Below are 15,942 nucleotides of genomic sequence, written 5' to 3'. Positions count from 1 at the left end.
CGCCTTTTAAATTTTCTCTTTAGATTTCCTGCCCAACAGCCAGTCTGATTGATAAGCTGGCTGCCTGTCGGGTGGGAAAGCCTGCCGCACAAGACCACAGCGGAGGAGCAGGTAGGTCTAGTCGTGGTGGGATCGGTGATCATGGGGAGGTTGGGGAGAATTGGTGATCGCAGGTGGGGGGGTCGGACAGATCCCAGGGGTAGTGGGGGTTTTACAGGGTAGCTTGTTGGACCTGCAGGAAACACTCCTGGTCAATCTGGCCAATAAGCAGGGCTGTAAAGGCACTCGCCTCTTAGATCCAGCCCTTCACGCCTCCTTTCACCTGAGGGGTTTCCCGAGGCCTGGGAAACCCGCCCGACTTTAGTTAAAAATAAAAAGCTGGTTAAAATGGAGGCACGCAGCCTTCTTAACAGCTTTTAATGACCAACTCACCTCCTGAGAGTGTATTGATCGCCCGCCCCCCCCCCCCGACACCCCTCCATTAAAGCCGAAAGTGGGTGGGTTCGAGGTCAGTTGGTTCCGGGTTTGAAATGTTAACAATTTTAAATTCCCACTCGACCCAAACCCACCTGTTTCAGAAGGTTAAAATTACTCACAATTAGTCCCACTCCGCTGGTCTTTCCCCAGCGCCCTGGGCATTTTTTCCTATTTCAAGTAAATATCCATTTCCTTTCTCAAAGTTACCAATGAATCTGCTTCCATTACCCTTTTAGGTACTGCATTCCATATCATTACAACTCTGCTTCTGCGTTTAAAACTCAGTCAAACATTAAGAGGGGACAATTTTCGAACTTTGCACTCCTGGTGGGGCACTTCATTGGCGGAGTTCCCCAAATTGGACTGCACGCTATTTTATAGTCAGTTTCTAAATGGTCTGAGCAGTGTGCCGAATGTCTGCTACACAGTTTTTTGGTGGGTGAGGTTTCATGCCAAGAAATCAAAAGCCAAATCTTGGTGTTAACCTTCTTAATGGATGTAGCTGTTTCTTGATTGCATTTTCCTGTCAAAAAATAGTCAATAGTCCAATCTCCTGATGAACTTCCTAATTCAACATGTTGCGTTGAGACATCTTTTGCAATCTGTGCGGGAGGATTTCAAGAAGTCACTTACTGAGTGAAACCATGTGTGTCACAAAGTGTTACTGTAAGTATGTGGGGAAAAAAGCAAAGGTTATTTCTATGTCATTCTTATTCTACCATATGTTTACACAATTTTCAACATTGCTTACCATAAGTTCAGTTCAATGAAAAACCACAGGCATTCTTTACTGTTAATCGCCTTTTCTTTGAACAATTTTGTGCCGCTGTGATAATACAAACAGTTGGAGATTGAAGCCAACCAAACTCGGTGATTATATTTACGGGCACATTCGCACTACAAGCTACACTAAACTCGCGGAGTGAAATCGAGTGCAAAGGTTCATAAAGCGGAGTGAGACCACTTCGTCCAAGGAGTCTCGTTTCTCTTTGAGCCAGTGTCTAGTCAGATCCTGACTGCAGTCTCAGGCTGAACTAACTGCAGCATTGCTATGAAATCACTTCACGCCAACACGACCTTGAGAGTGTGAATGTACCTCAGACCACAACTGTTGAGTTACATCAGACCAAAGAGAAAATCCATATCCAAAACCCCTCCAATCAATCAGTTAATTTGTTGCTCACTGCCACTACCTACAATTTTTATAAGGGTTGATTATAAGAGGTGGTAATTCCAGCAGGGAGCATACTTTAGAAAATCACGGAGCGGGAGTGTCAGATATTTTACTCTTTAGAACAGAAAAATCACAGAACTCGGTTCCTACACTTCAAGCAAAGATACTTTCCAATTAATACACAGAAATATTAATCTTTGAAAAATCAAATATAAATGAGAGTAAAAGCTATTTTAATTTACAAAGTATGATGGTGTGAAATATGTAGTGAATGAAGAGATTGAGAAGTGCAACTTATAATAGATTTTAGAAAGCAAGGTCCCGAATTCCTCGGGGCCATTTACAGTGTGTTTATGCTGCAGGGCCGGGACTTTACTCTGGCAGGGAAGTGCACCGTTGACCCTGCCAGAATTCACAGGGTCAGCTCATTTACATAATGCATGACAGCCCAGGAGTGCAAATCCAGTGTAAATTGGGAGTAAAGTGCTGGGGGCAGGAAGGAAAATTGTTGATGCAGGAATTGAAAGCGTGCAGCATCTTAAAGTAACAGCAGGTTCCTGTAGGGCCGGCAGTTCAGTGCTTTCTCCTCCAGCATGCACCTCTGCATTCAGTTCTTACCAGGAGACTGCTGTGCTTTTTCAAGACTACTTTCAGATAGGCACCAGAAATTTTAAAATGGCAACCACATCTGCTAGTGGCACAGCAGGCCCAGCCTGTGGCCAGGCAACGCCAAGGCTGAAGCAGAAGGTCCTGATCTGGAGGTCCTGATGGGACAAATGAAGAGGAGGAGGGACTGATTGTTGGGATCATATAGAAGAAAGCCAGTCATAGGAGTCGGCCGAGTCATGTGGAGCAAGATGGCAGTAGCACTCATTGACAGCCCTCTCAGCAACAACAACAACTTGTATTTATATAGCACCTTTAACATAGTAAAATGTCCCAAGGCGCTGCACAATGTATTTTAAGACAAAAAATTTGACATTGAGCCACCTAAGGATAAATTAGGGCAGGTGACCAAAAGCTTGGTCAAAGAGGTAGGTTTAAAGAGTGTCTTAAAGGAGGAAAGAGAGGTAGCGAGGCGGAGAGGTTTAGGCAGGGAATTCCAGAGCTTAGGGCCTAGGCAACAGAAGGTGCGGCCACCAAAGGTTGAGCGATTATAATCAGGGATCCTCAAGAGGGCAGAATTAGAGGACCAATTTACCTTAAGGACCCTGACCAGAGCCAGAACAATGATCTGATGAGGGCGGGCGAGGTGAGAAAACCACCATGTTCTGCCACAGTCCCTCTCCACTGCGCACCTTCATTTCTTAAATGGAATAACAAGTCATCATGCACAGCACACACTGGTTCAATGGCTCTTTAACTCTTCCACATCGAACCTGTGTTTGGAACTCACCTCACAAGCTTTCTTTCATGCCACCCCTTACAACCCCAACTTCTCCTGTCACTGGGCCTTTTTTGCTCCTATCCTCCCCGTCTACCGTCACTTGGGAGATTTCCTTGACATGCTTGCTTTCATCTAAGCTTGTTCCAGGAAAGGACTTGCGCACAATGCCAGAGGTGGGCAGGCACACGTAAAAGAAATGACGTCATATGAAGATAATGTTATGGAGCTACCCCATAGAGGTGGCCCAGGGTTTCTCCTCCTCAGAAGCACAAACCGCAGCACTTAAGGCCTTGCGGGATACATTTGAAAGGGTCTTCAGACACTTGGGGCCAACTTACAAGAGATAATCTCTCAGGGCTTTCAAGATCCGTTAAATCTGCCCTCCCACTAATCAATGGCCACCATGAACGGCAACCAGTGACATGGCTGGGTTCGACCTCAGGTTAGCAACACATAAAAAGCTTCTAGCCTAGCCACTCAAGGTCTACTCAAAGGGCATTTAGGAGGTTGAGCCAGTCTGCCCCAGCAGTCATAAAGCAATAACAGCCTCAAAAATTCTTTCCCAGGACTCCGCTGTCCTCATGAGATAAGAGCCATCCCAATCCCAATGAACTCTTATTGCAATTGAGCAGCCAACTCCATCTCTTGACATAGGCTCATAGGCCATCAACTAAACACTAACTGTAAATAAGAACAAAACAGATGTGAATTGTAAGGTTCGCAAAATTCTGCAGATTCCCTCAAACCAAGAAGATTACCCCAAAGAAGAGATTGTTGGATTGTTTTAAAGAATGTTGGGCCAAAAAGGGGCTTAAAGTTAAAACCCCAGGATTTTGGTTATTTTAAAAGGGCATGTCCAGGCCTGTGGAAGGCTGCGACAAAGGGGTTGGGATGGGCCTCTGTAAAACAAGCAGTTTGGGTATTGGCATAGGCCAAACTGTCTGGGAATGTTCTGGACTGTCTCAGTCATTTCACATAAATGACAAAAGACCTACAGAAGAGCAGTTCCCGCCAAAATTACAGAGCCATCAAGAGTATGCATAATGCAGTACATGCCACTGACCAACGAAAGGGACTCTGGCCCCAGCAGGAGAAGACAAAACTTACTAATCGGACCAAAGATTAAACAGTCATTTAAAGCCAATTTAGGCTTTGATGGACCATCCCGAACCTAGTTTACACCAATTTAAATCAATTAAAAATAGATGGGACCAGCTCAAAACCTGTTAAAGAATTTAAAACTATTAATGTTAATGAGCTGCCAAAATTGACAATGGGCCAGAGAAGATTTGGCGGGCAGATAAGCAAGGCCTCAAACGGTATAATTGGGGCCTGCTTTTTCAGTAAAAGGCAGACACAGCCATACGGAGAAAGAAGAAGTGAGCAGTTCGGTTTCAGCCCGTTCGATACAGCACGACTCGTGTAGAGAAGAAGAAGAAACTGACTTCAAAATCCAAGTCAAATCACAAAAGTATCCCATCGAACGCCTCGCGGCAACCAAAGGCCCCAAGAAACAAACAACCAAAAAAATATTACCAGCAACTAGGTAATATTGGGCCACCGCGACCAACAAGAAACCAACCTGGAAGAAACCGAAGATTCGCAAGCTTGTTTCCACTCTACAAACTATTCTGATTTACCCCTGGGTAAGATTTGATGAAAAGACTCCAAACCATATTGCTGACCAAAGGAAATTGGGTACTGACCCGATAGATCCAATATGCACCCGACTGCATCAGCGGACACACGAAGACTGAAAAAGCAATGCAGGTGAAGTCTTCTACCTCGTCCGGGGTACAGCAGGCCCCAACCGCCACACCTAGAGAACCCCGAAATCGCGAACCTCTACAACTGTCAAGAAAGTCGTTTGGTGAGCATTTTCCCTGGTCCTCTGGAGTCCAACTTAGTGTAGTGGGATTGGGAGGGGTGAAGTATTCTGTCTATTGTTCTCCCTCGTATATTCCGAAGTGTTCCCCCTTTTAGAGTGTAAGATTATTGTGTTTATATTTTCTTGTCTCAAATAAAATCCAAGTTTTTTTCACCAACTCAGTAGTCTGTTGCAATTTCATTACAACCCCAAAATAAGTCCAAAGTCTAGAACCAAGGGAGTGGGAGCGATTCGAACCGCTCAGGAGTCAGAGGCAAAGCTGACCACACACACCACCCCTTACAGACTGTTTGGTTTGGCTCCGTTGTTTCAAGAGCTCATTAGGTCTTATGTAGTCTAATTTAGGTGAAGTGGTATGTTTGTTTAGCAAGACATAGACAGATGTTTTCTCGTGGGATGATTGGAATAGGCGTGTAAACTTGGGAAATTCAGTGATGGAAGTTTAATCAGGAAAGTGTTTTGATCGGAGGAAAATGTATCTCCAGCACTCCGCCTACAAATTTCCATGGCGGCCAGAACTGTAATCTCACCCGAGTTGGGATCCTCATGAGGTTGAGTTCCTCAGCCTCCACAGCAGCCAAGCCTTCCCCATCTGGAGATTCCATTTCCATTCTTTTCTGAATAGCTATGTTGTGCAGAGCACAGCAAGAAACCACAATGTCAGCCTGCATCCCCTCCTGATCTATCGAGCAAAACGTACCCTTCAGAACCCCAATAGTCCGCTCAAAGACCACTCCCGTGGATGAATGTGACCCATTGTACTGATGGTCAGTTGGTGAGGATGACTCTTATAGTGAAGTTGAGAGCTCAGGGTATGCCTTTTCACCCAGAAGCCTTGTCTTTCCTGAATAGAGCTGAGAGGCCGGACTACCTTATGACAGAAGAATTGTGACCAATCCCTAGAAGTTTGGCACTGACATGGTGAATTTGTAGCTGATGGTCACAAAAAATGTGAACATTCAGGGAGTGGAACCCCTTTCCATTCAGGAAATTCAGGGGATACACAGTAGGGGCCCACAACGCAACATGAGTCCCATCTATCACCCTCTGAATTCTGGGAAAACCAGCAACATGATAGAACTGACTGGCTCTTTCAGGCTGTGAAGACATCCCAAATTGGATGAATTCCCTCATCCTTGTCCTCATCCTTCAATGCTGCTACATTCTCCTTTTCTCCTTTCTGGCCTCCTTCTCCAACACGATTGCAAACAGACCAATCCACATAGTGAAACCTCTGCTGCTCTATAGTCCCTTTACTGTGGGGGAAGGGGTTCATAGGTTTGAAGATTAGCAGATTCGCTCAATCTTGTCAGTTTAATGGCCATCTCAGTAGCTCACATAGGCATTAATGAATTCCCAAAATATACAGGTACACCTGATATCTGGACAAATGCTGTCCAGGCAGTAGGCACCTTTAAGTAGAGCAGTTCCGTCAGGGTCAGCTGATCCTGACGAGCCTTAGTGTCTCATTTATCTGGTTGTAGGTAGCACTGAGTGCAAGGGGATGAATGTGGACGCATGAAGTCATCCCATTATTTCCATAGCATTAACTGTATGTGCTACCTGTACTGTGCTATTGACTTTTTTTGACCCCCCCGCCCCTCACCACCCACTCAAGTCGGGAATTACATCAGGATGCTTCCAAGACCTCTGCAGACCCTCCTGTCTGAAGAGGGATCCATTGTAAACTTCACTCCCGGGTTTTTGGGGCACCCACTGCTTGGCCAGTGCACAATTAGAGCAAGAGGCTCTTGTTACTATTTGGAGCAGCAGCGAGAGCGGACCGACCTGTGAGGGAACAGGCAAAGGAGGAGCAAGGAAATAAAGCCCGAGGCTCGAGGCCCAGACTGAGCTATTGGGAACAGCAGCAAGAGTGGACCTCAACAGGCAACATTTGAAAGTGACGTCAGAGATTAAAAGTGACGTCGGCACAAGGGAAGGAGCTGATTGGTAAGTAGGACCTGGTGAGTATTTCTACAGTCCAGTCGTTAAAGTAAAAATAAGGTCTCTAGTTTAGAGTAAGTAGTGTTTAAAATGAAGTAAGGTCGCTAGTGTATTTAATATTCTTTAATTTTAAGGAAGTAAAGGGAGTAAATTAAGGGTCGGACATGGCAGGGCAGCTCGGCAGCATGGAGTGCTCCTCCTATGCTATGTGGGAAGTCAGGGACACTTTCAGTGTCCAGGGCGAACGCATGTGCAGGAAGTGTCTCCAGCTGCAGCTACTCGAAATCCACATTTCGGAGCTGGAGCTGCGGCTGGAGTCACTGTGGAGCATCCGCGAGGCTGAGATCCTCGTGGATAGCACATTTATTGAGGTGGTCACAACGCAGGTAAAGAGTGCACAGGCAGTCAGGGAATGGGTGACTGCCAGACAGAGTAAAAGAACTAGGAACGTAGTGCAGGAGTCCCCTGGGTCCGTCTCCCTCTCCAACAGATTTTCCATTTTGCATACTGCTGGGGGAGATGGTTTCTCAGGGGAATGCAGCAACAGCCAAGTCCATGGCACTACGAGTGGCTCAGCTGCACAGGAAGGGAGGAAAAAGAATGGGAGAGCAATAGTAATTGGGGATTCTATCGTAAGGGGAACAGATAGACATTTCTGTGGCCGCAGATGTGACTCCAGGATGGTATGTTGCTTCCCTGGTGCCAGGGTCAAGGATGTCACTGAGCGGCTGCAGGACATTCTGAAGGGGGAGTGTGAACAGCCAGAGGTCATAGTCCATATCGGTACCAATGACATAGGTAGAAAGAGGGATGAGGTCCTGCAAGCAGAATATAGGGGGCTAGGAAATAAATTAAAAAGCAGAACCTCAAAGGTAGTAATCTCAGGATTACTCCCAGTGCCACATGCTAGCAAGAGCAGAAACAGGAGAATAGACCAGATGAATGCGTGGCTGGAGAGATGGTGTAGGAGGGAGGGATTTAAATTTCTGAGGCATTGGGATCGTTTCTGGGGAAGGTGGGACCTGTACAAGCTGGACAGGTTGCACCTCGGCAGAAACGGAACCAACATCCTCACAGGGCGGTTTGCTAGTGCTGTTGGGAAGGATTTAAACTCGTTTGTCAGGGGGCTGGGAACCTAAGTGTGGCCCAGAACAGAGAGGAACAAGCTGGAAGTGCAAGTTAGAAAAGAAGTCAGCAAAACTAGTAGGGAGCAGAAACAAAGGCCAAAAGTAAAGAGGGTCAAAGTGCAGAAAAATATTAAACAGGCAAAGTTGAAGGCACTTTATCTAAATACACATAGCATTCACAACAAGGTGGATGAATTAATGGCACCAATAGAAGTAAATGGGTATGATGTAATTGCCATTACAGAGACATGGTTGCAGGGTAACCAAAGCTGGGAACTGAATGTTCCAGGGTACTCAAAATTTAGGAAGGACAGACAAAAAGGAAAAGGAAGTGGCGTAGCGCTGTTAATAAGGGATGAGATCGGTATAGTAGAGATTAAAGACTTTGGCTTGGCAGATCATGATGCAGAACTGGAATCAGTTTGGGTGGAGCTAAGAAACAGCAAAGGGTGGAAAACATTGGTGGTAGTTGTGTGCAGGACACCAAACAGTAATGGTAATGTAGGGCACAGTATCAATCAAGAGATTAGAAGTGCATGTAACAAGGGCAATACGGTAATCATGGGGAACTTTAATCTATATATTGACTGGGCAAATCAAATTACCACTAATGGTGTGGAGGACAAATTCTTGGAATGGATCAGTATGTGGAGGAACCAAACAGGGAACAGGCTATTCTGGATCTGGTACTGTGTAATGAAAAAGGGCTAATCAATAATCTTGTGTAAAAGGGGTCTTTAGGGACAAGTGACCATAATATGATTGAATTTTACATTAAGTTTGAGAGTGATGTAGTACAATCTGAAACTAAGGTCTTCAATCTAAACAGAGGAAACTACAAGGGTATGAGGGACAAGTTGGCCATGGTAGATTGGGAGACTGCACTAAAAGGTATGAAGGTGGACATACAATGGCTAACATTCAAGGAAATAATGCATAATTTGCAACAAACATATATTCCTCTAGGGCATAAAAATCCAAAAGGAAAAGTGATCCAACCATGACTAACAAAAGAAATTAAATCTAGTATTAAGTCAAAGGAGGAAGTTTATAAAGTTGCCAGAAAAAGCGGTCAGCCTGAGGATTGGGATCTTTTTAGAAATCAGCAAAGGGGGACCAAGAAATTGATAAAGAAACAGAAAATGGAATATGAGCACAAACGAGCAAAAACTATAAAAACGTATTGTAAAAGCTTCTATAGGTATGTGAAAAGGAAAAGACTGGCAAAGGTAAATGTATGTCCTTTACAGTCAGAGATGGGAGAATTTATAATGGGGAATGAGGAAATGGCTGAGAAATTAAATAAATACTTTATTTCTGTCTTCACAGAGGAAGACACAAAAAACCTCCCAGAAACACGAGAAAACCAAGGGCGTGGCAAGAATGAGGAACTTAAAGAAATTATTATTAGTAAAAAAACAGACTAGCAAAATTAATGGGACTAAAAGTCAACAAATCTCAAGGACCGGATGACCTACATCCTAGGGTTTTGAAAGAGGTGGCCATTGGAATAGTGGACGCATTGGTTGTCATCTCCCAAAATTCTATAGATTCTGGAACGGTTCCTGCAGATTGGAGGATAGCAAATGTAACCCTGCTATTTAAGAAAGGAGGGAGAGAGAAAACCGGGAACTACAGACCTGTTAGCCCCACATCAGTAGTTGGGAAAAAGCTGGAATCTATTATAAAGGATGCAATAACTGGGCACTTAGAAACTAATAGTAAGATTGGGCAGAGTCAACATGGATTTATGAAAGGGACATTCTGTTTGACAAACCTATTGGAGTTCTTTGAGGATGTAACTAGTGGAGTAGACAAAGGGGAACCAATAGATGTGGTGTATCTGGATTTTCAGAAGGCCTTCAATAAGGTCCCACATAAGAGGTTGGTGAACAAAATTAGGGCACGTGGAATTGGGGGTAATATACTAGCATGGATTGAGAATTGGTTAACAGACAGAAAACAAAGAGTAGGGATAAATGGGTGTTTTTCAGGATGGCAGGCTGTGACTAGTGGGGTACCGCAAGGATCGGTGCTTGGGCCCCAGCTATTCACAATCTATATCAATGATTTGGATGAGGGGACTAAATGTAACATTTCCAAATTTGCTGATGATACAAAGCTAGGTGGTAGTGTCAGTTGCGAAGAGGATGTGAAGAGGCTTCAAGGGGATCCCGACAGGCTCAGTGAGTGGGCGAGAACATGGCAGATGGAATATAATATGGATAAATGTGAAATTATCCACTTTGGTAGAAAAAACAGAAAGGCAGAGTATTCCTAAATGGTGAAAGATTGGGGAATGCAGATGCTCAAAGGGACCTGGGTATCCTTGTACATGAGTCACTGAAAGTGAATGTGCAGGTGCAGCAAGCCATTAGGATGGCAAATGGTATGCTGGCCTTCATTACAAGAGGATTTGAGTACAGGAGTAAAGAAGTCTTTTTCCAATTATATAGGGCCTTGGTGAGACCACACCTGGAGTACTGTGTACAATTTTGGTCTCCTTACCAAAGGAAGGATATATTTGCCATAGAGGGAGTGCAACGAAGGTTCACGAGAATGATTCCTGGGAAGGCGGGACTGTCGTATGAGAAGAGATTGAGTAAACTAGGCCTGTATTCTCTTGAATTCAGAAGAATGAGAGGGGATCTCATTGAAGCATACAAAATTATTACAGGGCTTGATAGGGTGGATGCTGGAAGAATGTTTCCCTTAGCTGGGGAGTCTAGAACCAGGGGCGACAGCCTTAAGGTAAACGGTAGGCCATTCAGGACTGAGAAGACAAAACATTTCTTCATACAGAGGGTGGTGAATCTTTGGAATTCTCTACCCCAGAGGGCTGTGGAAGCTCAGTCATTGGGTATATTCAAAACAGAAGTCGATAGATTTCTGACTAGTAAGGGCATCAAGGGATATGGCGATAGGGCCAGTGAATGGAGTTGAGGCAGAAGATCAGCCATGATCTCATTGAATGGCGGAGTAGGTTCGAAGGGCCGAATGGCCTACTCCTGCTCTTATTTCTTATTTTCTTATGTTCTTATGTTACACTGAACATTGTTACACTGAACATTGTTACACTGAGCATTGTTATACTGAGCATTGTTACACTGAGCATTGTTACACCGAACCTGTGCCTTCTGTAGGTGCAGGCGTGGCGGATTGCCACCTAAACGGGCGCAATCCACTTTTCCATCCGTGGACAATAAATCGGGCACCTTGCCTTTAAGAAGCATGCTGCCTTTAAAACATAACAAAGGAGTGGGCGTCGCCCTCAGTGTGTACCCAAAAGCGTGGGCGTCGCCCTCATTCTGTTTTCGGGTTTAGCAGAGAGAAGAGCTGGGGCAGCCATCTCTCAAGAGAATGTAATAAAAAGCCATGTGTTCCTCAGATCGGTTCGGCCTCCATTCGTGTTCCGCGGCAGCCTCAACATTGGTGACCCCGACGCTCAGAACGTATTCCGAGCACTGCAATGGCGGACACAAACGCAGTTTCCGTGAAACTGCCGGAGTTTTGGGAAAACCAGCCCGAAGCCTGGTTCCTCCAAGCTGAGTCCCGATTCCGGCTGCGACACATCACCACAGATGGGACGAAGTATGACTACCTCGTCGCATCACTTGGTAGCTCCACAGTCACGAAGGTCTGGATAGCGCTGCAGGACTCACCAGAGGAGGGCAAGTATGCGCATCTTAAGGCCGCGCTCCTTAAAAATTTACGACCTCGACATACCAGCGAAACTGCCGCCTCCTCGACCTTCCAGGCCTCAGTGATGCCTCACCGTCAGACCTCCTCTCCCACATGCTCTTACTCACCGATGAGAGCCCACCTGGGTCCCTCTTCAGCACACTGTTCATCCGCCAGCTACCTCCCAGCATCCGCCCAGCGATCGTGGCGTCCGGCCTCACAGACCTAGAAGCCCTGGCCGACGAGGCCGACAAGCTGCTGTCCGCTCACTCCAGCCGCGACGTCGCTCCGGACCTGGCAGCCACAGCCTGGGCGCGCCCCTCACCGGCCACCACGCGGCCACAAGGCCCAGCCACGGGGCCCACGGGGCCTTCGCGCCCCACAAACCCGGGCTACTGTTACTACCACGCACGGTTCGGCGCCAGGGCACAACGGTGCACACCTCCCTACTCCTTCAAGTCCACCCCCGTACCAGCCCCCGCGATGGCCGTGGGCCATGCGGGCTCCCTGCTGTACGTCACGGATGACAAAACCGGCCGCCGGTTCCTGTGCGACACTGGAGCTCAGCACAGCATCATCCCGGCCTCCGCCCTCGACATCCAAAAGGACGAACAAGGACAGGCGCTGGCTGCCGCTAATGGCTCGGACATCCGGACGTACGGCACCCGCACAGTCACCCTCGACCTCGCTGGTCGCTGCTACCGATGGGAGTTCATCACTGCCAAGGTACTCTCCCCTCTCATCGGCGCAGATTTCCTGTGCGCCCACGGCCTACTGGTAGACATCCCTCGACACCGCCTCGTGGACATGAACACCATGTCCCCCATCCTGGGCACCATGGCCCCCCGTCAACCCACCGACATGGTGTCACAGTGCCACGCCCGGGCCACGGATGACTACTTGGCACTCCTGGCCGAATTCCCGGCCCTCACCAACCCGACCTTCTCCGCGGAGGTCGCCAAACACGGGGTGGAACACTTCATCCCCACCACAGGCCCCCCAGTGTACACCCACGCCCACAGGCTGGACCCGGCCAAACTGGAGATCGCGCGGACCGAGTTTGCCACTATGGAACAGCTCGGCATCATCCGCCGCTCCAACAGTCCCTGGGCCTCCCCACTCCACATCGCCCCCAAACCAGGCGGGGGTTGGCGCCCCTGCGGGGATTACCGCCGCCTCAACGACACCACCACCCCTGATCGGTACCCCGTGCCGCACATTCAGGACTTCTCGGCTAGACTGGCCGGCCGCTCAGTCTTTTCCAAAGTCGACCTGGTGCGCAGCTACCACTAAGTCCCCGTCCACCCCGCGGACGTCCCCAAGACGGCCGTAATCACCCCCTTCGGGCTTTTCGAGTTCCTGCGGATGCCCTTCGGCCTCAAAAACACGGCCCAGGCATTCCAACGGCTCATGGACTCGGACTCGGTCCTTCGGGACCTGAAGTTCCTGTTCGTCTACCTGGACGACATCCTGGTAGCCAATCCCTCCAAGCAGGAACACCTCGAACACCTTCGCATCCTGTTCGGGCGCCTCAGCGACCACGGGCTCATCCTCAGCCCAGCCAAGTGCCAGTTCGGCCTGGACAAGATCGACTTCCTCGGCCACCACATCACCCATGCTGGGGCCATTCCCCTGCCCACCAAGGTGCAGGCCGTCCAGCAATTTCCCCGCCCCACCACCATCAAAGGACTCCAGGAGTTCCTCGGGATGGTGAATTACTACAACGGCTTCATCCCCAAAGCGGCGTCCCTCATGAGGCCCCTGTATGAAGCCCTCCGGGGCAGGAGCAGCAAGATGGCGGTCGAATGGACGGCAGACGTATCAGCCGCCTTCAACTCCACCAAGACCGCGCTCGCCGACGCCACCCTGCTCGCGCACCCACTGCCCAATGCCAGAGTAGCGCTCACCACGGACGCCTCCGACCACGCGGTCAGTGCCGTGTACGAGCAGTGGGTCGATGGCGCCTGGCAACCACTTGCCTTCTTCAGCCGCCAACTACGCCCCCTGGAGGTCAAGTACAGCACCTTCGACCGCGAGCTCCTCGCACTGTACCTGGCGGTCCGCCATTTTCGGTTTTTGCTGGAGGGCCACCCCTTCACTGCGTTTGTCGACCACAAACCCCTGACATTCGCAATGGCAAAGACAACTGACCCCCTGGTCCGCCAGGCAGCAGCGCCAGCTCACGGCAGTGTCCGAGTTCACCACGGACATCCAACACGTCTCCGGCCGAGACAACATGGTAGCCGACTGCCTCTCCCGCCCCGCCATCCACGCCGCACACCTGGCAGTCGACTACGCTCAACTCGCAGCAGACCAGCTCACGGACCCTGATCTGCTCTCCGCACCTACCAACCTACCAGGGCGACGCCTGGCCGACGTCGCCTGCAGCCCGACCGCAGTCACGGTCAAGTGCGACATATCCCTATCTCAACCTCGGCCCAGCGTCCTGGCGCCGCCGGGTGTTCGAGATTCTCCACAACCTCTCCCACCCCGTCACCCGCGCATCCATCAAATTGGTAGCCAACCGCTTTGTCTGGCGCGGCCTTCGCAAGGATGTGCGTACTTGGGCCAACTCCTGCCTAGCCTGCCAACGGGCCAAGGTGCAGCAACACACGAAAGCACCCCTCGAGGAGTTCACCGTCCCTTCACGTAGATTCGACCACATCCACGTGGACATCGTTGGGCCCCTGCCGCCGTCGCGTGGCCACACGCACTTGCTGACGATCGTCGACCGCACCACGCGCTGGCCCAAGGCAATTCCACTGACCTCTAACACCACCGCCGACATCACCAGAGCCTTCGTCAGCACCTGGGTCGCACGGTTCGGCGTCCCCTCCGACATGACGTCGGACAGAGGTCCGCAATTTACTTCTGAACTCTGGACCGCCATCGCACGCAATCTCAGGGTGACCATTCACCACACCACAGCGCACCACCCCCAAGCCAACGGACTGTGTGAGCGGTTCCACAGATCCTTGAAGGCATCTCTTCGAGCCAGCCTCCAGGACGGCGCCTGGACCGACCGACTCCCGTGGGTCCTCCTCGGCCTGCGCTCCGCGGTTAAAGAAGACCTCCACGCATCGGCAGCAGAGCTCGTGTATGGCCAGCCGCTGTGCGTACCCGGCGAGTTCCTGCCCACCGCCACGACACCCTGGTCAGCTGACCAGCAACGCCACAACTTCACCTCACCGGCGCTACAGTTTGCCCCGGTGCCCATTGCCCGGCACGGCGAATCCACCTCACACGTCCCGCTAAGCCTGCACCAGGCACGGTTCGTTTTCGTCTGGCACGACGCCCACCGCGGACCCCTTCAACCCCCGTACGACGGGCCCTACAAAGTGCTACAGGCTGGGGACAAATTTTTTGCCCTACAAGTGGGCGACAGGACTGAAAAAGTGTCGGTTGACCGACTCAAACCAGCACACTCTGAGCCCGGTGAGCAGGTCCCAGTAGCTCGTCCACCGCCACGCGGCCAACCTGCCCTCAAGCCAGTACACCCGGCTGCTCCACGCCCGGCCGTTCCACGTCCACCGGCATCCTACAAGAGCCGCTCTGGCCGGCCCATCAGACCACCGCACCGTCTCATCCACTCCTCCTAAGCAGATTCTGGGGGGAGCTGTGTGGCGGATCACCACCTAAACGGGCGCAATCCACTTTTCCGTCCGTGGACAATAAATTGGGCACCTTGCCTTTAAGAAGCATGCTGCCTTTAAGGCTTGACAAAGGAGCGGGCATCGCCCTCTGTGTACACAAAAGCGCAGGCGTCGCCCTCATTCTGTTTTCGGGTTTAGCAGAGAGAAGAGCTGGGGCAGCCATCTCTCAAGAGAATGTAATGAAAAGCCATGTGTTCCTCAGATCGGTTCGGCCTCCATTCGTGTTCCGCGGCAGCCTCAACATAGGTCTAATTGAGCCAAAGAGCCACCTCCCAAACCCGCGACCTCTACCACCTCGAAGGACAAGGTCAGCAGGCGCATGGCAACACCACCACCTCCAAATTCCCCTCCAAGTCACACACCATCCTGACTTGGAAATATATTGTCGTTTCTTCATCATCGCTGGGTCAAAATCCTGGAACTCCCTCCCTAACAGCACTGTGGGAGTACCTTCACCACACGGACTACAGTGGATCAAGAAGGCAGCGTGCCACCACCTTCTCAAGGGCAACTAGGGATGGGCAATAAATGCTGGCCTTGCCAGCAACGCCCACATCCCAGGAACAAATATTTAAAAAATGCAGAAAGTGCCTGGGCAGCATGTTTGGGGA

The sequence above is a fragment of the Somniosus microcephalus genome, chromosome 13 (assembly GCF_052327205.1).
Source record: "Somniosus microcephalus isolate GS21.2 chromosome 13, FLI_Smic_1.0, whole genome shotgun sequence".
In the NCBI taxonomy this organism is placed as follows: domain Eukaryota; kingdom Metazoa; phylum Chordata; class Chondrichthyes; order Squaliformes; family Somniosidae; genus Somniosus; species Somniosus microcephalus.
This window is presented reverse-complemented; position numbering follows the sequence as displayed.